This window comes from Mirounga angustirostris, unplaced genomic scaffold, assembly GCF_029215605.1.
Source record: "Mirounga angustirostris isolate CCGP_5_RB_7025 unplaced genomic scaffold, mMirAng1.0.hap1 SCAF_9, whole genome shotgun sequence".
In the NCBI taxonomy this organism is placed as follows: domain Eukaryota; kingdom Metazoa; phylum Chordata; class Mammalia; order Carnivora; family Phocidae; genus Mirounga; species Mirounga angustirostris.
In genome coordinates this window covers 31035523-31059772 of record NW_026991717.1, presented here as the reverse complement: position 1 = coordinate 31059772, position 24250 = coordinate 31035523, and the positions used below count along the sequence as shown (strand labels likewise).

Sequence of the window (24250 nt, the reverse complement as noted above, 5' to 3'; positions counted from 1 at the left end):
AATTGTTATTGGAGCCAAGACAAAAAAAAAAAAACAAAACACAAGAAAGAGCTGGTCAATACAGAATCTAAGGGAAGGCTTTTGTTAGGATTATAACATTTTATTAACCCAAATGTTTATATCTATCACTTGCTTATACTGTTATTTCCTTTGTGAGCTACTGTGATTCTGTAGATCTTTTATTCCAGTAGTGTTTTCATAAAGATCCTACATTCTATGTGAAAATGTCAGCAGTAGGAGTTAAAAAGTTCGGATAGTTGGTGTTTGTTTAAGAAAATTTGCTGATCATCATGTCTAGTTCCCTGGTTTTGCACACAAAGAAGCCAAGACCCACATAAACTGTGAAATGCTTAGTATCAGATACTTATAAGCCTCAGACCTGGGATTTGGCTTGGATTATAGTTATGGTTTTATCCTGAAGCTAAAGCTCTAGTTGAAAAATGCATGAGGTTAGTGATAGTTTAATAATAAAAAATAATTTATATTTCCCTTTATTGTTTTTCTTCATTAGCTTTGGAAGAGAAGTGATTGAAGAAATGTGAAGTAATGGAAGTATCCAAGGTGGAATATAGATGATAATTTATTTAGGTAAAGCATGGGGAACCCTTACTTCAGAAAGTTCAGCTTTTTAAAGTGGAGCCACTTAATTTCTGAAGATGTTTATGTACATGCCATCTTTTTAATGTATAATATAGTGTGAAAACGGCAAATTTAATAAAAAACCTGAGTGTGTGAGGTAATAGTGGCAGGAGAATTTGTAAGCTCAGATTTATTTATACATTCTTCTTTTAACTGGCCTTTTAACTGAAGTGAAATTGTTGGGGAAAGCGTGAAGTTATGGAGAGTTTGGAATAGGGATGCCTTTGGTTGACTGTGATTATCATAATGTATTTCAACCTTGAAACAGCCCTGGATGACAGAGGAAGGCAGCTTAGACATAAGAAAATGCCAGAGAGACAAAATAACCATCGGCTAGTCTATAAAAGAATGATGAAGCAGTTCAAAATGTAAATTCCATATTCTATCACACAGCCATTTCCAGGGATTTTAAATGACCATAACTGTTCTTTTTCTGGATCCAGAAATGTACTTCAATTCTGAATGGCATAAGAAAATATTTGGAGCCTGCTGTCAGCCTTCTTCTAGTTGCTTTACCCAGGAGATAGTGTGTGCAAAAGCCAAATTATTTCTGAAGAACAATGTAAATGATGTAAGAGCAAAGGATAAAAGGTATCCTCAGAATTTCCATAGTTAAGTCCGACAGAGCGTTTAGACTTGAAGTGTTTGAGGTCTTACTGATTACATCACTTACTCCTTTAAACTCTTACTGACTAATTACTCTTCCTCCACTTTTCTTCAAATACTCAAAAAGAGAAAATGGCTAAACAAAAATGTACATGATAACTGCCATTACAATTTGCCATATATGCTAATCTTTCCTAGTGAGAACAATCTACAGCGTACAAAAAATGAAGATGTTAGAGTATTTCTAAGTCCCTTTCTTGTAAAATTCTCTCTCATCTATTGCACTAGACTCTCATCTATTGCACTATTCTAAGTTTTACCCATTTTCTTTTTTTTTTAAGATTTTATTTATTTATTTAATTGACAGGGAGAGAGAGAGACAGCGGGAGAGGGAACACAAGCAGGGGAGTGGAAGAGGAAGAAGCAGGCTTCCGGCTGAGCAGGGAGCCTGATGCGGGGCTCGATCCCAGAGCCCTGGGATCATGACCTGAGCTGAAGGCAGTCGCTTAACCAACTGAGCCACCCAGGCGCCCCAGTTCTACCTATTTTCCATTGAATTATACCCTATCAATCAATCAGATTAATTTCCAGAAGACCCTACATTAATTATCTACACCTTTGGCATTTAGTGGGTTTTCATTAAATATATAATTGAGTACAAATTCTGGTTCTAACTACCTTTCCTACCTATTTTTATGAATCTTCCCCTCCTGCCTTATACTTGTTTAGTGATTTCTAATTTGCATATAATTTTTCCATATATTGTCATTTATATTGTGCAGGAACTACTATACATTTATAGTAGTTGACAATATAAATATGTCATTTATATTGTGCAGGCACTACTATACATTTATAAAGTGCAGGAACTACTATACATGTGTACAAATAAGCACCAAGTCCAAGTAGGTTAGGTGATTTGTATAACAGTTTTCTCAAACTTTTTAGTCTCAGAAAATCCCATGTAAAAAGCATCCTCCATGGGGCATCTGGGTGGCTCAGTCGGTTAAGTGTCTGCCTTTTCCCTCGGTTCATGATCTCAGCGTCCTGGGATCAAGTCCCGCATTGGGCTTCCTGCTCAGCAGGGAGTCTGCTTGTCCCTCTGCTCCTCCCCCCGCTTGTTCTCTCTCTCTCTCTCTCTCTGTCTCTCAAATAAATAAAAGCATCCTCCAAAATGAAATGCTAAGGTATAGATCTAAGAAAATATATACAGATCTTTAGGTGGAAAACTATAAAACACTGATTAAAAAAATCAAAGATTTATATAAACGGGGAGATAATCTGTGTTTGTGGATTAGAATACTCAATATTGTTAAAAATATCAGTTTTTTTCCATTTTTCCATTTTAGCCTATAGACTCAATCCAGTCCCAGTCCAGATCCCAGTAACCCATTTTGTAGATATCATCATACTAATTCTTAAGTTTATATGGAAAACAAAAGACCTAGTAAGGCCAACACAATACTGAAGATGAACAAAGAACCTGATTTCAAGACTCAATGTTAAGGCCACAGTAATCAAGACACAGTGGTATTGACAAAAGAATAGACACATTAATTACAGGACAGAATAGAGAGTCCAAAATAAATCCACACAAATCTAGTCAACGATCTTTGACAAAAGAGCAAAGACAATTCAATGGACAAAGGATAGTCTTTTCAATAAATGGTGCTGGAACATATGTATTAAGTGAACCTAGGCACAGACCTTATGATTTACACAATAATTAACACAAAGTCAATCATATACCAAATTTTAAAATGCAAAACTGTAACACTTACTGAAGAAGCCATAGGAGAAAGTTGATATGGCTCTTGGGTTTGGCAATGAGTTTTAAAATACATTAGTAATGGGATGCCTAGGTGGCTCAGTCAGTTAAGTGTCCAACTCTTGATTTTGGCCCAGGTCATGATTTTAGGATTGTGAGATTGAGCCCCGCATGAGGCTGGGTGTGGAACCTGCTTAAAATTCTCTCTTCCTCTCCCTTGGCCCCTTCCCCCTTTAAAATTAAAAAATAAAAATAAATAAATAAAATAAAATACTAGCAATGTGATCCAGGAAGGAAAAAAATGGCTAAGTTGGGCTTAGTTAAAATTGAAAACTTCTGCGCAATGCAAGACACTCTTAAGAGACTGAAAAGACAAGCCACAGATGGGGAGAAAATATTTGCAAAACACATCTGATAAAGGATTTGTATCCAAAATATGTAGAAAACTCTTAAAACTCAATGATAAACAAATCAACTCCATCAAAAAAGTGAACAAAAGATTTGAAGAGACATTTCATTGAGGAAGATGTATAGGTGGCAAGTAAGTATATAAAAGATGTTCAACATCATAGGTCATGAGGGAATTGCAAATTAAAACAATAATGAGATACTATTACATACCTGTTAGAATGGCTAACATTTAAAACACCAACAAAAGCAAATTCTGGCAAGGATGTGGAGCAATAGTAATTTTCATTCTTTGCTGGTGAGAATGCAAAATGGTACAGCTACTTTGGAAAACAGTTTGATGTTTCTTACAAAACTAAATGTAGTCTCACCATATGAATCTGCAAACACACTCCTAAGTATTTACACAACTAATTTGAAAACTCATATCTACCAAACCTACACACATTTATAGTAGCTTTGTTCATAATCCACCCTCAAACCAGAAGCAGCCAAGTTCAGTAGGTGAATGAATAAACTTTGGTACATCCATAAATGGAATATTATTTGGTGATAAAAAGAAAAGAGCTATCAAACTGTGAAAAGACATAGATAAATCTTAAATGCATACTGTTGAGTTAAAGAAGCCAGTCTGAAAATGCTACATTCTGTACAAATCCCATTATATGACATTCTGGAAAAGGCAAAAATAAGATTCAGTGAAAAGATCAATATTGCCAAGAGCCGAGGGGAGCAACAAGTTGGGGGGAAGGTTGGTTAGGTGAAGCACAGGGGCTTTTTTAGGGTATTTTTTTTTTTAAGATTATTTATTTATTTGACAGAGAGAGAGGAGAAGTAGGCAGAGCGGCAGGCACAGGGAGAGGGAGAAGCAGGCTTCCCTGCTGAGCAGAGAGCCCAATGCGGGGCTCTATCCCAGAACCCTGGGATCATGACCTGAGCCAAAGGCAGATGCTTAACTGACTGAGCCATCCAGGCATCCCTTTTTTAGGGTATTTTGTATAATACTGTAACGGTGAATATAGGACATTAAGTATTTATTAAAACCTGTAGAACTTTATAGCAGAAAGAGTGGATACTAATATATATAAATTTTTAAAACTTCATTTAGATGATCAGGGATCCTAGGATGGAGGGTAAAATGTGACAAAAGAATGTAAATGTATTACGAATATATGAAACAATGTTGCTGAAAGGGGTGGAGGAGTAAGGTGCTGATCTGAGTAACTTTGGAAATGAGTGAAATCTGTAAGACTAAAAGGGGAAAGGAACCATATATGTAAACACTATACTCTCATACAGGGGGATCAGGGTAAGGGTTAACAATTTTGAAACTACTGTACATGTTTCTACTATTGTAGTGGGGTTATAGGTAAGCAAGGAGAAGAAGCTGGTAGATCCATGTGCTAATGGATTAGAGTTGGAGACAGACATTAATTAGTATGAACTCGTGTTTAGCTTAATACAGATATGGATAATTACGTATAGAAATGTTCATAGATATGTGTGTATATACACAGGTTAGTAAACACAGTTATATTGCTCTGTCAGCTGAGAGGGCCTAGAAGCAATGAAATCCCAGTAACAATGACCACACCTTGTGCCCAGATCTTGCTTGGTTTCTAATACCATTATTCAATAAGAGAAATGAGAGCTTCTTACAGAAGTGACTGATTCTTGTGCTGGGGCAGGAAATATACAAGGTGAGCACGGATCATCTTGTAGTGCCAAAAACTAAGAAAGTACTTTAAAAGACGTATCTACACACACACACACACGCACGCACACACACACTAACAGGAGTGCACCAAAGGGACAGAAGGGTCAACTGAAAGATCTCCCAACGTCCAAAGCTGGAACACTTTGAGGAACAGAATAAAGTAGTATTGCGTTAAAACCCAAAGTATAAAGAAATATCTATTTGTCTTTACTGATATAATTGATGTTGATTCCAAGGGAGAATAGGCAAATCTCTGGTGCAGAAAAATTTCAAATAATTTATTTAGATACTCCACCCTCAAGGAAGTATAACTCTCTACCTCTTAAGTTGAACTCTTGATAGTGACTTTTTTTTCAAAGAGTACAATATCATGGAGAAACCTGACAAACTCTGCCTCATGCCAGGTTATCAAGTTTGTACCCTTGATTTGATAGGATAAAACTGATACATTACCTGAGTCATTCTCCTCCCTCAAACATATTATCCCAGTCTAATCATGAGGAATCAAATCACACTTCTATAAAATATCTAACCAGTAATCCTTAAAACTGTCAAGATCATTGTGGTAGGTTGAATGGTGATATTCTCCCCCCGCCCCCTCCCTGTCCAAATATGCCCGTGTGCTAACCTCCAGAACCTGTGAATTTGACCTTATTTGGAAAAAGAGTCTTTGCAGATATATTTAAATTAAGAATCTTAAGAATCATCCTTGATAATCTTGGAACACTCTAAATCTAATGATATGTTCCTCATAAAACACAGAAGGCACAGACACAGAGGAGAAGACAGAGGCAGAGATAGGAGTGATGTAGCCATAAGCCAAGGGATGCCTATGGCCATCAGAAGCTGGGAGAGACAAGGAATGGTTCTCCCTGAGAGCTTTCAGAGAGCGTGGCACTTTGGAGATCTTGATTTTAGGGTTATGACTCCTAAAACTGAAAGAGAATAAATTTCTGGTTTCTTTCTTAATTCCTGTATAGTTAAAGTACAGTGTTATATTAGTTTCAGGTATACATTATAGTGATTCAGTTTTCTACATTACTCCATGCTCATGGCAGTAAGTGTGTACTCTTCATCCCCTTTACCTATTTCACCCATACTTCCCCTATTCCCCCGCCCCACCACTTTTGGTCACCATCAGTTTGTTCTCTATAGTTAAGATTTTCTTTTTTGGTTTGTCTCTTTTTTCCTTTGTTCATTTGTTTTGTCTCTTAAATTCCACAAGTGACATCATATGGTATTTGTCTTTCTCTGACTTATTTCACTTAGCATTATATTCTCTAGCTCTGTCCATGTTGTTGCAGATGGCAAGATCTCATTCTTTTTTATGGCTGAGTAAATATTCCATTGTACATATATATCACATCCTCTTTATCCATTCATCTATGGATGGACACTTGGGTTGCTTCCATATTTGGTTATTGTAAATAATGCTGCATTAAATATAGGTATGCATATAAATTTTCAAATTAGTATTTTCATTTTCTTTGGCTAAATACCCAGTAGTGGAATTACTGGATCATGTGGTAAATTTCTGGGTTTTTGTTTTTTAAGGCATTAAGTTTGTATAATTTGTTACAGCAGCCACAGGAAATTAATAGTCATCAAAGAAAAGAAAGTTCTGAAAAACTGTCACAACCAAGAGTAGCTTAACAATACATAACTACTAAATGTAATATGATATTCTGGATGGGATCCTCAAACATATTGGACATTAGAGGAAAACTAGAGGATATCTGAATTAAGTATGAACTTTAGTTGATAATAATGTATTTGTATTGGTTCACTAATTGTAACAAATGATGACAGGAGGGAAGAGAAAAATTGTGACAAATGTATCATACTAATATAAGATGTTAATAAGGAAAACTGGGTGTGGGACACATGGGAACTCTTTGAACTATATTTACAGTTTGTCTACACATCTAAAACTGTTACAAAATAAAAGATGTAGTAAAAAAAGGAAGAAAAGGAAAAGGTACCTTTTCTGGGAATAAAATGAACCCAGAATATTCCACCTTCAGAGCAAGGATTTCCTTACTTTTGCAGCTATGTGCTGGGGGAAGTTTGCCTATTTTACAGGTCTCCTCAATTCCTTAAACTGTGTGTAGTCAGCCTTGCCATTCAAGCAGATAAGCTGTTGGGGAAACAGACCAATTCAGCTACAGAGGAAATCAGGGCAAGTCACACCTTCTAAACAAAGTAGCACTTTGGCTTTCTTAGTGCTTTCTTTCCTTCCTGAATAATTCAGTCCAGAAGTCACGGGATGGGGCCCAGGAAGGTAGGTGTCTGTGCTAGGTCTCCTTGGAGAAATGGCTGATTCTAGGGCTGGGGCAGAGAAAGAATAGGACAAGATGTGCTGAACACATCTTCCTGTACCAAAATGTAAGGAATTGCTCAAAGAGGGGTTATATCTAAAGGATACAGAAGCGATCTTGAAGGAGTACTCAATGACTAGTTTTTGAACAGTTTGAACATCATATAATACTCATTTTATCAAATTATAGCCCACTGAATAAAATAGACCATTCATGAGTCTGTAGTGACATAATAAACTAATGGAGAGAAGAAAAGGAAGAACAGAATTAGGAAAATGACAATTTTGGAACCAGTGTGGTATAATCAGTTATCCATGAAATAATGGTAGATGCCAAAACTAATGGGTGAAAGTTTAATGAGGAATGGGCTGTTCATGTAGTCTCAAAGCATCTCCTCACAAAGTATCTATTAATTACTAAGGAAGAAAAAGGAACTTCACAGTGGGAAACCTGGCAGATACTAACCCCACTCAGGTGATGACAGCTAATGTTAATAGTTAATGGAACAAAATAAAATCATGCACTACCTGATAGGATGCAGTATGAGGACCAGGAGATCATTTCTGTGATTCTTCTACCAAAATCTATAACATAAATCTAATTGAGGAAACATCAGAGAATTCCAAATTGAGAGACTTTCTAGAAGATACCTGGCCTATAACTTTCAAAATTTAAAAGATCATGAAAGTCAAGGAAAAAACTCAAGAACTAATTGTTCCAGAGTTAGAGACTACAGAAACATGACAGTTAAATGCAACCCATGGTACTAAATCTGGGCCTTTTGCTACAAAAGACATTAGTGGGATGATAGATGAGACTTGAATAGGGCATAGAGATTACAGGATATAATTGTTGATTTGTTGATTTTGATGATTATATTATGGTTATTTGGGAAAATGTCCTTATTAAAGGAATTACAAACCTAAGTTTTCAGGGATGATTAGACACAATATCAGCAATTTACCCTGAAATGGTTCGGAAAAAGGATTCTTTATATTATTCTTGAACTTTTCTGTAAGTTTGAAATTATTTTTTAAATTATCTTTAAAAATTTAAAACAAAAGCCAATATGGGGATGAGAGGAAGAATTTCTTCAGAATAGCTCTGATCAACTAAAGATCCCCAGACCTTGAGGAAAATTGAGCACATTAAAGGGAACTATTAAGATCAAATATTAATTCTAGGAGAGAAAGTTTGTGGAAAGAATTTTTTGTAATAAAAATAGTCTTATAAATAGCCTTGGAAACTTCATATTGAGTGAATTTTGGTAGTTAATGCCTTTCCTTGGCTTGCCTCTTTGCCAAGGGTGGGAGTGGAAGTTTAGCTCCCTGCTGGGTCCTGCTGGCAGGGGGCTGGGTAGGGAAAGAAGGGAATAGTAGTGCCAACTATTACCACTTTGTACAATCTTGTCCTGCCTAGGTACTGCCAGGAATGTTTGAAGTTTAGCTCCCTGTGGGCCCTGCTAACATCACAGAAGCACATAGGAGGGACAATATTGTAGAGGTATGGAAAAAACATTGACTGAGGAGAAACTACCAATGATGAGGAAAAGAGAAATTTTAAGATAGAATTTATAGAATACAGCTGTACCATTCTGCTACCCTAAACTGTGGTCCTTGACATCTTAAGGCATATGGTCTCCTTATGCTTTTTGAATTAAGAGTTTTAGAAAAGATAATTTTAAAAGGACCATTTAACCCATTGTATTCCACCCAGCAATCAGTGTTTATGTAAGAAATGTGAAAAGGAACAGTTACTGGGTCTTCTCAAAGTTGGAATTAAATATACCAAAGAACAGAAGCTGTAGGACTTTTTTCCTTAATAATAAATATGTTCAAAAGGCAGATTTATGGTTGTGACTGACCTGAAATAACTGTTTTTTTATTTTAAAAAAATGCTGAAGATGACTGTTCTCTCCTATGTTGCTAGTTACATATGTAATCACTTCTAAACCAACAATACATCTTGGGTCTGTGTTAGTCTAGTTTAAAACTGAAGGTAGCTAGAATCTCTGACAATTATGGTATAGTTGTTAAACTCTTTTAAAATGCCTGAGTTTTCTTCATTTAAAAGTTGAAAGTCTAGGGGCGCCTGGGTGGCTCAGTTGGTTAAGCGACTGCCTTCGGCTCAGGTCATGATCCTGGAGTCCCTGGATCGAGTCCCGCATCGGGCTCCCTGCTCGGCAGGGAGCCTGCTTCTGCCTCTGGCCCTCCCCCCTCTCATGTGCTCTCTCTCTCTCATTCTCTGTCTCAAATAAATAAATAAAATCTTTAAAAAAAAAAAAGTTGAAAGTCTAAAACATAACAATAAAAACAACAACTGCCTCTTTGAAAATCATGTGATTAAGAGTACTTTAAAAATTTGGGGGCACCTGGGTGGCTTAATCATTAAGCATCTGCTTTTGGCTCAGGTCATGGTCCCGGGGTCCTGGGATCGAGCCCCACATTGGGCTCCCTGCTTGGCGGGAGGCCTGCTTCTCCCTCTCCCACTCTCCCTGCTTGTGTTCCCTGTCTCACTGTGTCTCTCTCTGTCAAATAAATAAATAAAATCTATAAAAAAAATAAAAAAAATTTTAAAGTACTTAAAAAATTTTAAATACAGTGCTTATATTCTTTGGATGATGGAAGAATTGATTAAAGTCCCTGAAACACATTAGTTTCAATAAATGTTTGCTGTGAAATGAATGTTGAATAATTAATTAATTTCTTATTGAATGAGAAGTAAATGTCTTGCCTATATTATTCAATTCCTGTTCTCTACTCAATAGAGATTTGGGATGTGATGTAAATGAAAGATACCGTGTTAATCTTGAATTGAAATCACACAGCAAGGAGGAAACCTAATCATTAAATAGCAAAATCAATTTCATTTTCTTTCCTGTAATTTAAAAAATGTAGCATACACTGCATAGCTGTAGTGATCACTGCCCACTTTTGGGGACTTTTGAAATCTGTTACCATTTGAAAAACTCTGTTACTAATCCACTGTGCTGCCAGTGGCTGGGGGCGAACTGAGAGTGATTGACATGATGTAATGCCTAGTATACTTCATAGGAGAAATCCTTCCCAGCTCATAGATTTTTTTTTTTTAATACTGTTAGATCCTGTGGCTGCCAGAAAAATAGAAAATTCTGCCTATTTATAGCAGAATTCCTCCTTTGCAGCCAATTTTCTTTTTATTCAAGCTATCTTCCCCAATTCCACCGAAAGCTAATATTATAAGAAGATTGGTACATCTGAGCTTCTAAGATCTGAAATCTCTCTGCTTTGGGCTTATCCAGGTGCACAGATATCTTGGTTATAGGAAATGACAGTCACGTCATGTACTAATTTCCTAGAGGATCTGAAATACAGCAAAGTAGGACATTGTGCAATGTAAAGAAGAACATGGCAGAGAAGTTTTTGTTTTCCATGGGAAAGACTTCTTTACCTAAGAGGTCAATCATTAAAGTACAAGAGGCAGCAAGTACTCTTCTGGTATATTATCTGCTAGGATTCTTTATGATTTTCAGCTAGATGACCTATTTAAATATTCTGCAGTTGCCCCAGTTTGTGATGAGGATATTAGTAAGCAAAAGCTGTGCAAAACCTCTGAGGAAATCTAATAATCTGTCATAAATTTTGTTTTTATTTAATGGTATAGATGAGAAAAAGGGGGTAAGCTTTAATCATTGAATATTAATAAATCAGCAGCTGTAGGGTTTTAAAAATACTTGAATTGAAGGACCATTTTTTTCTTCAATAATATAAATTCAGTCAATCTGTTTTCCTTACAAATATTAGTTACCTGAAACTTAACACAGACAAAAAAATAAGGGCCAGGAGTACAGGCATACCTTGTTAACATTGTGCTTTGCTTTATTGCACTTTGCAGATAACTACTTTTTTTTTTTAACAAGTTGAAGGTAAATAGTAACCCTGCATCAAATAAGTCTGTTGGTGCCATTTTTCCAACAGCATTTTGCTCACTTCATGTCTCCATGTCATATTCTGTTTATTCTTGCAATATTTCAAACTTTCTTATATTTCTTAATGGTCTGTGATCAGCGATTACAACTTGTTGAAACCTCAGATGACGGTTAGCCTTTTCTAGCAATAAAGTATTTTTTATTTTTAACATCATACTATTGCACACTTAATATACTCTAGTATAGCGTAAATATAACTTTTTTATGCACTGGGAAACCAAAAGGGTCACTTGACTCGCTTTATTGTGATATTTATTGCAGTGGTCTGAAACCAAGCCCACATTATTTCTGAAGTATGTCTGTAATTGAAATTTGGGGTATACTTATTTTGTTAATGCTATTGGTTATAGTGATATCCACAAATATTTATCTGTTGTAATTTTCAAAGCATTACATTAAGCAGTATCACTGGGACTTTCGAGGTAAAAACCTAGTCCATTTCTTCTTTTTTTTTCATCCTATCCTCAGATTTCATGTGCCTACAGACTTTTTTTATTTAAAAAATTTTTAATTTAAAATTTTTTTGAGAGAGAAGTACGAGTGTGGGGAGGGGCAGAGGGAGAGGGAGGGAGAGAATCTCAAACAGGCTTCTCATGATCTCATAACCCTGAGATCACTATCTGAGCCAAAATCAAGAGCTGAAGCCTAACCGACTGAGCCACCCAGGCACCCCCAAATTTATTTTTTTTTAAGCAAGGAGTTTAAGTTTCAAGACATTTTAAGTTGATTTGAAGGGAAAACTATCTAGGATTCATTTCTTTTGGAGTAATTTATCTCTATTTAAAGACAGATTGCCCTACATGTAAATAGCTGCATACAAAAAAAGGTATAAGATTGTCCTTGGTTTTACAATGATATATGAAAAACATTAAAATTCTCCAGTAGAGCAAGGTATGCAAGGATTTTTATGTTGTTTTGTTGTTGTTGTTGTTTACTGGAATATAAAATGAGAGCTGAATGAGCATGCCACCAATGGAGAAAGGGGGTATTTTCACAGAACCAGTATTTTCCCCATCCCATCTCCATTTGACGTCAATCAAAACATACCACTGGCCATTTAGTTAAAAAAATGCAATACGAGGGGCGCCTGGGTAGCTCAGTCAGTTAAGCGTCTGCCTTTGGCTCAGGTCATGATCCTGGGGTCCTGGGATCAAGCCCCACATTGGGCATCTTGCTCAGCGGGGAGTCTACTTGTCTCTCTCCCTGTACCCCTCCTCCCCGGCTCGTGCTCTCTCTCTATCTCAAATAAATAAATAAAATCTTTTTAAAAATGCCGTATGTTTGTGCACATACACAGTTACTTTACGATAAAGGAATGGGGAAAACAAAAGAACAGAGAAAACTATACTGTAGTAGTCAGGATGTGGTGGAACCAAATTTTGGTTTTCTCACTGAGAATGCCTTCTTGGTCTGGAGGAACAGTTCTGTAGTCAAGTAGCAGATTCCCTTTTTAGTAAATACCTCCTGTCTGCTGCTGGAACACATCAATTGTATTTATCCTCCATTTCCAGCTGTGCAGGTGTGTCTTTCATTGATTAGCTGCCCATCAAATCGCAAATTGATCTGCCCCATTGACAAACCCTGTCTTCACAATGGGCTTTCTTTAGTTTACTAAGTGGTTAGTCTTACACTGCATCACAGAACCATCCTGTCCCACCACCTTCAAATTAATATGATCATTGTTCTCAGTCTTGACTCCTTCCTTGGGCTTTTTGTTGGCCATGGTGAGTGCCGGAGTCTCCCCAGCTGTCGCTTCACAAAAGGGGTACCAGGTCCCCACCAGGAGAGCATACAAGCAGCACCAGGAGTAACAAAAGAAGGAGGTGGCTGCTGTGAAGTGTGCCTACAGATTTTAAAGAGCTATAGAGACATCTTACTACACTAAAAGAATCCCCCGTGACAAGTATTTTCACCTGCTTGACTGGGACTGTGTGACAGGGTGATTGAAGTCCTCCAAGGAGGATGAGCTGTTATGTCAGCTGAAGTGACACAAGCTTTAGGGAAGAGACAGTCGCAGGTGTTAGTAACACATTACATAACTCTAAGGCTAATAGAAGTTTATAAGAACATACAGTTTTTTAATTTGTAGCTTGGAGTGAGTTTGAAATTAGAATATTTTACTTCTGTTACCATTTGAAACAGTGAAAAATGTTGATTTTAAGTAGCTGCTGTGGGATATATGCCTTTTTTCAGCAAATGGCAGTAGTACTCGTCTATGGCATCTGTCAAGTCACCTGCTCCAAGGAGCAGTCACACTCTGAGTATATCCTGAGCCCTAACTTCAGCAAACAGAACTCATACTGAACTATTCCAAATTCAATTTGATATCCTAACAGGGAATGACAGTGGAACATGGGCTGGACCTTTCAGATTTGCATTTTTTCTCTTTTTTTGCAGCTAATTACTTCTGATTAAGTCCAATTTTGGTCACTTTAGACCAAGTTGGAAATTTTATCTTTGATGTCAGAATTTGACAGTGATTGATATCCCGGAGGCATTCTCTGTGCTATAGTTACCTGGTGCTTTGGGCCAAAGTTCAAAATGTGCTTCTGTGAGTATATATATGTGTATATGTGTGAATCCCTCCCTCGCTTTTAATCTACCTTCCTTCCTTTCTTATTTCCTCCCCCCCTTCCTTCTTTATAATGTTTCCCCCTTACTCGTGACATTTAGATTCTTCTCATACTCTCCAGTGGCCCATTTATTCCACTCATTACCCCTCAATGTTTTCTAATTTTTTTATTGTGGTAAAATACATTAAGCATAGATTTTACCATCTTAACCATTTTAGGTGTACAGTTGACATTATATACATTCATAATGTGGAACCATCAGCACCATCCATCTCTGTAACTCTTTCATCTTGTAAAACTGCTCTATACTTACTAAACAATAACTCCCTATAGGAGTGATGCCAGTACTGACTCCATCATTGGCCCTTCATCTTGTTTCTGTCCTCTCTGGGACCTCTCTTGGGACTACATGTTCCAGGCCCATTGGAGATTAGTATACATGCCTTAGAAATGCCCACCAAGGCTGGAATGTAGGGAGGATTACTTTGGCTTTGGCCCTCTGTAAATTTGTTCAATCAAATAACATAGTTTTTCCTCTTCCTGATGCACAGATAATGTCACGAGGTCTGTCAGTTAGGTGCATGCAAACCCTCTGAAATGCACATGAACCTTTTGACCTCACTACAGTGCCCCCTACGTCCCCTTGCTCTATAAATCTGTAGACTAAGGGCCAGACTTTTTGGGAAATAACTGTGCAGCTCTGGATCATCATCCGCTCTCCTCCCTGTCAGTTAGTTAACCTGAATAAAACTCTGTAAACTGTATGGCATTGCCTGCTTTGTTTTTTGGTCTCAAAATGCCTTTTTATTTTGGAGGATACTTTATATAGTCCCTCCACCTTCTAATACTCCCCATTTCCCTTTGCCCCCAGCCCGGTGGCATCCACCATTCTCCTTTCTGTCTCTGTGATTCTTACTACTTTAAGTACCTTATATAAATGGGCTCATGCAATATTTGTCTTTTTGTGACTGGTTCATTTCACTTAGGATAACGTCTTCAAGGTTCATCTATGTTGGTAGCAAATGGCAGAATTTCTTTCCTTTTTGAAGCTGAATAATATTCCATTGTATTCATTCATCTGTCAGTGGACACTTGAGTGGCTTTCGCATTTTAGCACTGGTTAGTAGTGCTGCTGTGAATGGCATTGTATAAATGTCTCTTCAAGACCTTGCTTTCACTTCTTTTGGGTATAGACTCAGGAGTAAATTGCTGGGTAATATGGTAATCCTATTTTTAATTCTTGAGGAATCACCATTCTATTTTCCATAGCAGCAATTACCATTTTAAATTAACTACTATCGGTGTACAAATGTTCCAATTTCTTCACAGCCTCACCAGAACTTATCGTCTGTCTTTCCCTCCCCCCCTTCTCTCTTTCTCTCTTTTGTACTAGCCATTCTGTTGGATGTGAGGTGGTATCTCATTATACTTTTGTTTTGCATGTATGTGAAATATATGTGAGGGTCTATTTCAGGGCTTTTTGTCTTTTTTGTAGTGTCATTGTCTGCCTTTGACATCAAGATAATGCTGACCTCAAAGAATTAGTTAAGAAATATTTCCTCCTCTTCAGTGTTTTGGAAAAGTTTGAGAAGGACTGCTTTTAGTTCTTTAAATGTGAAACCATTGGGTCAAAGGCTTTTCTTTGTTCAGAGATTTTGGATTACTGATTTAATCTCCTAACTAGTTATAGGTCTATTCACATCTTCTATGTTTTCATGATTTGGTCTTGGTAGGTTTTGTGTTTCTAGGAATTTGTCCATTTCCTCTAGGCTATCCAGTTTGTTGATGTATAGCTGTTCATAGAACTCTTTTTTTTTTTTTAAAGATTTTATTTATTTGAGAGAGAGCATGTATGCCCATGCATGCATAAGACTAGGGGGAGGGGCCAAAGGGGAGGGAGAGGGACAAGAAGACTGCGCTGAGTGCAGAGCCAGCTGTGGAGCTCAATTTCAAGATCATGACCTGAGCCGAAACCAAGAGTTTGACGCTCAACTGACTGAGCCACCCAGGTGCCCCAAACTCTTTTATAATAATACCTTTTTATTTCTTTAGAATTGGTAGTAATAACTCCACTTTCATTTTAGTGAGTCATTTTAATAATTTGAGTCTTCTCTCTCTTTTTCTTAGTCCGTCTAGCTAAAGATTTGTCATTTTGTTGATCTTTTCAAAGAACCAATTTCTGGTTTCATTGATTTTCCTCTATGGTTTTTCTGTTCTCTGTTTCATTTATCTCTGCTCTAATCTTTATTATTTCCTCCCTTCTGCTGTCTTTGGGTTTAGTTTGTTCTTTTTCTAGTTGCTTAAGTTGTAGGGTTAGGTTGCTGATTTGAGCTTTTTCTTTTCTTTTCTTTTCTTTTTAAGGCAAACATTATAGCTATGTATTTTCCCCTTAGCACTGCTTTTCCTGCATCCCATCAGTTTTGGCATGTTGTATTTTCATTTTCATTCATCTCTAAGTATTTTCTAATGTCTCTTGTGATTTCTTTTTTAATCCATTGGTTGTTGAAGAGTGTGTAGTTTAATTTCCACAAATTCGTGAATTTTCCAGTTTTACTTCTGTTGTTGGTTTCTAACTTTATCCTGTTGTGGTTGGAAAAGATACTTTGTATGATATTTATCTTTCTAAATCTGTTGAGGCTTAATTCGTGACTGAACATATGGTCTGTCCTGGAAAATGTCTTACATGCATCTGTGAAGAATATATACTCTGTTGTTGGGTAGAGGGTTCTGTATATCTCTTTTGGGTCTGGTTGGTTTATTATGTTTAGTCTTCTATTTCTTATCTTCTGTCTGGTTGTTTTATCCATTATTGTGTGTGGGATATTGAAATCTCTATTATTGTAGAACTGTTTATTTCTCCCTTCAGCTTTTTTTTTTTTTTTAAGATTTTTATTTAAGAGAGAGCACATGAGCAGGGGGGTGGGGGAGGGGCAGAGAGAGAGGGAGAAGCAGACTCCCCACTGAGCAGGGAGCCTGGACTCAGGGCTCGATACCAAGACCCTGAGATCATCACTTGAGCCGAAGGCAGACGCTTAACAGACTGAGCCACCCAGGTGCCCTCTGCCTTCAATTTTGTCAGTTTTTGCTTCATATGTTTTGATGGTCTGTCAGTAGGTGTGTATATGTGCATAATTGTTATATCTTCTGCTGTATTGAATCTTTTTTTTTTTTTTAAGATTTTATTTATTTATTTGAGAGAGAATGAGAGCGAGCACATGAGAGGGGGGAGGGTCAGAGGGAGAAGCAGACTCCCTGCCGAGCAGGGAGCCCGATGCGGGACTCGATCCCGGGACTCCAGGATCATGACCTCAGCTGAAGGCAGTCGCTTAACCAACTGAGCCACCCAGGTGCCCGCTGTATTGAATCGTTTTTTAATAATAATATCCTCTCTAGTTTTTAATGAGACAAAATCATGAATGTTTTAAAAACCAATGAATCTTTAAGTTAATATACTTCCTCCTCCATCTGAAAAGTTAAATATTTAAAATAGCTCCTCATTGTAATTATATCACTTACAACTTTTATTTTTACATGCATTAACAAATAATCTATTGTTTATTGCAGGTATGCCAAATTCTTTGTAGGAAAAATAATCACTGTTGAAGTTTTAGCTGATAAAGCTATGTATGCAGATAAAACAGGAAGAGAAACATTGTTTCTCCCCATTTAAAAACAAAAATTGATGTATTTGAAACTAGGTGGATACAGCTATAAAGCATAACTTCATTCTTACTATTCTAACATTTTGGTTTCTTATGAAATGGATGTTCCTCCTGTAGAAATAACTGTAAGATAAGTCTGATCCCCTATTGAAATTTTTCAGTTCTACTTATGACCTACTGATGCTTTTATACAGTGCTCTGCTGGAATTTACTGGCCTACAATCTTGATGTAGTTTTTTGTATTAAGATGAGTCAGTTTTCAGTATTAATAATTCCATGGTAACCTACATGGAGACTAGTTTCTGCTTAAATGAATAAGGAAATGGTAAATCTTTAATAATAAGGTTAAGGTATTTGAATGTTTGAGAAGTGAGAATTAATTAAACATACTTGACAGAAGACCATGTTTTTCTTCAAAGCAGCTATTGTCTCCAAATCCAATAAAAGTGAAGGTGCATATAATATTCTTTTTTTTTTTTTAAAGATTTTATTTATTTATTTGACAGAGAGAGACACAGTGAGAGAGGGAACACAAGCAGGGGGAGCAAGAGAGGGAGAAGTAGGCTTCCCACTGAGCAGGGAGTCTGATGCGGGGCTCGATCCCAGGACCCTGGGACCATGACCCGAGCCAAAGGCAGACACCTAACGACTGAGCCACCCAGGCGCCCAGATGCATATAATATTCTGTAGAGATTCTCTTGATTTAGAACTGTCATTTTTCTCTTCCTTAGTATTGGCTACTGTTTTTTGTTGTATATACGTAATGCTTATTATAACATTCTTATAGGTTAGGAAATAGACAACTTATTAAAAATTTAGAAAACAGGCCATTGAAGTTATCATTTATCAGAAATATTTCTGACCCCCAGTGTTGCCTATATGTATGAGCCATAAGTCACCCTGAAGAGTACTCTTTATAAGCTTAATCAAGGTTATTAAAGTCGGAGGAAAATTAATATTCAATGCTTCTACTCTTATTTCTCACTTGATTTAACTTAGGACCTTGGCCTACTTTTGTACTGTTCATTTATTGATAGTAATTATTAGTTGATGAATTGGGATTTGATGTCAACTATTCTGTATTAACCAGTTTGTTTATCATATCTTACTTTTCAGTTTGTGGATATTATATAATTGCATCAAGACACTTATTTTAAAGCATTTTTTCCTTAGTGAGGCGTAAATGTGAGGTCTGGTTAGTTTACTTCCCCATAGCCATGAAAGAATCAGGGCCAAATCCAAAAACACATCTAACCACGTTCAGCATTCATACTAGATATTAGTAGTGTTTAATTTTTAATTCATATTATTGATGTGCCAGATGGTATATATCTTTATGCGTACTACATAAGAACTGTAAGTTTTCTCTCAAGACTTAATAGAACCATTGCATTTAAAATGCATGTGTTTGTACTGTTTTATACATTTCACTGTACTTTTTTTTTTTTTTTAGAGATTTTATTTATTTATTTATTTGACAGAGACACAGTGAGAGAGGGAACACAAGCAGGGGGAGTGGGAGAGGGAGAAGCAGGCTTCCCGCCGAGCAGGGAGCCTGATGCGGGACTCGATCCTGGGACTCCAGGATCATGACCTGAGCTGAAGGCAGACGCTTAACGACTGAGCCACCCAGGCGCCCCTCACTGTACTTTCATACTGTTTATATTTCCCTTATCCTCAGAACAACCCTGGGAGATAAATAAACATTATCTTTAAGTAAATTGAGTTTCATCAAGTTTATTTTGCTGGACAAAAATTCAGGTCTCTTGACTTTTTGTTAATCCTCTGCCTGGTTGCCTACAGAGAGAACAGTAAAACATCTCATGATAGTATATGTCAAACTACTGTAATACTAGTAGTTCCTTATTTGCACAGCATTGGCAATTTTCAGAGCACTTTTATTATATTATTTTTAAAAAGAAAATTAGAGTTCTTGTGTTATGCATACTATAATTTTCCTTTATTAGAGTCATATATTCATTAGATACAAAGTACCTCTATATGCTAGGTACTAGATTGCTTACTAAAGTACAAAAATGGTCTCTGCTTTCAAAGCGGGGGGATCAGGCCATCAAGGCACTGTTGGATGACTGAACAGCTTTTGGACAATGTATTACAAGCTAAATTTGCTGAGGGCACTGAGAAAACGCTTTTTTTCCCTATTAAAGAGGTAAAGGTGTGACTTGCACTATCCTTCCAGCCTTGAATATAGAGATAATGCCTCCATCTACTGCAAGTGGCTTTGAAGCAACAAATCAACACACTTAACGGAGCAAAAAGAAAGAGGCTTTGATGAGTCTTTGATGACCTTCTTGAGCCTCTGTAATGACCCTAGACTAGGTACCTCTGGACTTCTTGTGTGGGGGAAAAAAAGTTAATGCCATATTTGTTTAAGTCACACATTAAGTCTGATTTTCAATTACCTGTAGTCAAATATTTTCTCTCTCTTTCTGTCTCGGTCTCTTGACTTTTTTTACTTTGTTTTTATGGAAATTTAGCATACACACTAAAATAGATGGTAGTATAATGAATCTGCATTACCCAGCTGCAGTAGCAATCAGTATTTGGCCAACCTTGCACATTCTTGTACTTCCTTAATTATTAGAACTCAAGGAATTTTGTAACAGAAGTATGTGAAAATATGGAAGTACAGGGAATATAGTGACTAACTTGGCTTGAAGTGGAGGTAAATGCTCATCAGAAAAGTTTTCATAAAGGAGGTGACACAGCAGAGGCTTTAAGGGCAAGTAAAGAATGGACGAAAGAGCATTGCTAGTGGAATTTCTAACAGGTATAAAGGGTCTTTAAAAGGCGTGATATATTCAAAGAATGGGAAATAGATTACTGTGGCTATAGAGTTTATCAGAGATGAATGACAGTAGATGAATATAAAATGACTATTTGGTGCCAAATCATAACGAAGCATTATACACCATAACCAAGAAATTTGAAGCTCATCACATAGGTACCAGGAAGTGAAAGTATAATTATGTCTTAGAAAACTAACACTGGCAGTAATGTAGCCTGTGATTTTGGAGTAGAGAATAGAGAAAGAAGATGATAAAACTGTGCCAATGGTCCAAATGATAGAAAGGCATTTAATGATAACTGTAGTGGGCTTGGGCAGGGGAGAGATAAACTTTAAGAGATACTTCAGAGGATGAATAAACATGATTTGGTGCCTGGGTAAGATGTGGAGAAAGGAGTCAGTCACAGTGACTTGAGTAGTAATGTAGCAGAAGGCAGATTTGGGGTAAGCATAGAAGATGAGCTTGGTGTGTTAAGTTTGAAGTGCTCATAGTACATTCAGGTAGAGGTATCCAGTATACCAAGTGGAAATACAGAAATGGACCTTAGGAGAGTCTCATACTGGAGAATCCCACAACTTGTTTTTCCTGTCAGATATGTCATATGGCACATGTCGTGTGTGTGTGTGTATATATATATATATATACACACATACATACACAAACATACATTCATACACACACACACACACACAGGGATACACACAGAGTTGATCTTTATCGTTCATGGCTTTCATTTTTGCAAATTCACCTACTTGCTAAAATTTATTTGCAACCCCCAAATCAATAATTGTGGTGCTTTCACAATCATTTGTAGACATACTCAGAGTGTTGAAAAAATGAGTTGCGTGGGGGTGCCTGGCTGGCTCAGTTGGTGCAACGTGTGACTCTTGATCTTGGGGTTATGAGTTCAAGCCCTACATTGGGTATAGGGATTAATTTAAGAAAAATGAGTTGCCCCATGTGCACATTCTCAGCTGAGATTGAACAAGGTTACATTTGCCTTCTTCTTGTTTTAACTCCCATACTATAAACTAATGTACTTTTCTCCATCTCCTTAGTGCCACATTTTTCATATTTTTGGAGGTGATTATGCTGTTTAACATGTTCTACAAATATGCTGAAGTGCTGTGTAGTATTCCTAAATACAACATAGTTCCGATGTGCCTTATGGTGACAGTATTTATGTTAGATAAACTTCATTCAGTCATGAATTACATTATTGAGTTCGATTTTAATGAATGAACAATATATATTAAATAACATGTTTTTAAACAGAAATACACATAAACTTTATGTATTGATCAGTTGATGAAAATGTTATAACCAGAGGCTAACCCTGTATTTCCCATTTCCTAGAAGCAGTAGAAGTACAGTATTCACTGATGCAGTGTTTATGGAAACTTTACAGAATGTAGCTACCACAATAGTGAGAAGTGACTATGTATGTATATAAAATCTGCTACTCTATTATGAACAGTTCTTACATTTGTACAGCGCAGACATTAGCCCCAATTTATGGTTAAGATTATGGTCACAAGAAATATATAACTCTCTCTTCTTGTTGAAAGATAAATACATATCAGACAAAAACAGTTTGCTGTTTTAGATCAGATAGATGATTCTATATTCCTTCCCTAAGCCAGTGGGTTTTTCATAAAATGGAGTTTTGAAGAAATTCAAATGACATTGGATGACAGCATCTAAATGATCATCTACAGCACACTTGAGCATAACATGGTTGTCAACATCATATTCTTGGGCTGCCAGTTTCTTTTATAGCTTGGTGTTATTCTCTTCAGCAAGCTTGTAACATTTTCAGTCCCTCTTCTCTTAGAGAAATTCATTTTACAATGGTGTTTATGTGTGAGGGGATTTCATAATCGAAGACTAGTGTTTGTGCGTTCATATCTGTCAATTTACTTGAATACAACAGCTCAAAAGGATTTTTTCACCTTTCATTCATGAACGTTGGTTCATATCAGTAGGGGTATTTTAAAATGACAGGTATTATGCGAGAGTGAGAATTACCCATATCTTCTGACATAACATCGGTGTTATGTTGAAAATTAACATTCAGCATTGTATCTCACTTTTTACTGTCTGCAAACCTGAAAGCAGGGAATTGGTATTTACAGAATCAAGGACAAGAAGACATACAACTCCATGCAAATGACTTTTATGCTTCAAAGTGCATCTGTGCTTTGTCAGCGTATATCTGTTTTCTAATCATCTTTCTTTTTGATATAGGAGATATGCCCTGGGTTGTTATTATCTTATACAGCTATACAGTTAAATATATAAAATAAAAATGATACAGAACTCCATTTAGAGATGCTTCAGTTTGGGATGGCTGATTTACTTGTGCTACTTAAGCTTCTAACTTGGTTCCCTTTTGACTAATTGTGTGGTCTTCTAGCTAATGTATTAGAGTGAATGTTCTCTCTCTTTACTGTAAGCAGTAGATTTCATCATTAAGTGTAGTTCAGAGATGACAAAACTTTTTTCCTCTTTTTATTCTTGGTAGATGACCTTAATCTTTTTTTTTTTAAAGATTTTATTTATTTATTTGAGAGAGAGAATGAGAGAGAGAGAGAGAGCATGAGAGGGGGGAGGGTCAGAGGGAGAAGCAGACTCCCTGCTAAGCAGGGAACCTGATGTGGGACTCGATCCCGGGACTCCAGGATCATGACCTGAGCTGAAGGCAATCGCTTAACCAACTGAGCCACCCAGGCACCCTACCTAATACCTCTTTTTTTTTTTAAGATTTTATTTATTTATTTGAGACAGACAGAATGAGAGACAGAGAGCATGAGAGGGAGGAGGGTCAGAGGGAGAAGCAGACTCCCTGCCGAGCAGGGAGCCCGATGCGGGACTCAATCCCAGGACTCCAGGATCATGACCTGAGCCGAAGGCAGTCGCTTAACCTAATACCTCTTAAAAGGACAGTTTTATCTTTTCTATATCCTCAATAATACCTTGAATAGTATGTTATGTAGAAGATTATCAGTAAATGTTTGCCACTTATTTTGTTAAACCAGAAAGCATCTCATTTACTTAGAAACTTGTTTTATATTTTATCCAATTCCATGACTTGACAAGAAAATTTTTTAAGTATTAATTTTAAGAAATTTTAATTCCAGTATAGTTAACAGTGTTATGTTTGTTTCAGGTGTACATCATAGTGATTCAGTTCTCTACATTACTCAGTGCTCATCATGATAAGCGTACTCTTAATCCCCCTTACCTATTTCACCCATCCCCCCACCCACCTCCCCTCTGGTAACCACCAGTTTGTTCTCTCTCTAGTTAACAGTCTGTTTTTTTGGTTTGTCTCTTTTTCTCTTTGCTCATTTGTTTTGTTTCTTAAATTCCACATATGAGTGAAATCACATGGTATTTGTCTTTGAGTGATTTATTTCACTTAGCATTATACTCTAGATCCATCCATTTTGTTGCAGACAAGAAATATTTTTAATTTCATGAGCACCTACTGTGTACTATGCACTGTGTTAAATACTTTATGTGTTATCTGATTTTATCCCTAAAATAATCCTACACAGGTAGGTTTTATTATTTCCATTTTGTATTTGAAGAACCTGAAGATAAGAAGTATTAAGTGAATTGATCAACTTTTTCACATGTCTGTGAAAAACTCCAAAATTCATTCTCTTAACCACCACTAATGTTTGGACCAAAAGACCATTTGGCAGTCTGCTGTTTGGGTTCCATTGTAAGAGTTATTCTAAACCAAAGGCACTGATTTATACTAAATTTTGCATGGT

General features: G+C 36.7%; 1 protein-coding gene and 1 pseudogene across 49 annotated transcripts in view; one reads left to right on the top strand and one right to left on the bottom strand.

Moving 5' to 3' along the window:
* PEAK1 (pseudopodium enriched atypical kinase 1) overlaps nucleotides 1-24250 on the top strand; it is a 320078-nt gene that overhangs the window by 102234 nt on the left and 193594 nt on the right. For 6 of the 49 annotated variants that reach the window (XM_064570112.1, XM_064570106.1, XM_064570092.1 and 3 more), the window contains one exon: nucleotides 512-588. The exons of the other annotated variants lie outside the window; for them this stretch is intronic. The gene's annotated coding sequence lies outside the window, so the exon portion shown is untranslated. The remainder of the gene's footprint in view (nucleotides 1-511; nucleotides 589-24250) is intronic. 49 annotated transcript variants of the gene reach the window in all.
* LOC123860985 (small ubiquitin-related modifier 2-like) lies at nucleotides 12874-13146 on the bottom strand (annotated as a pseudogene).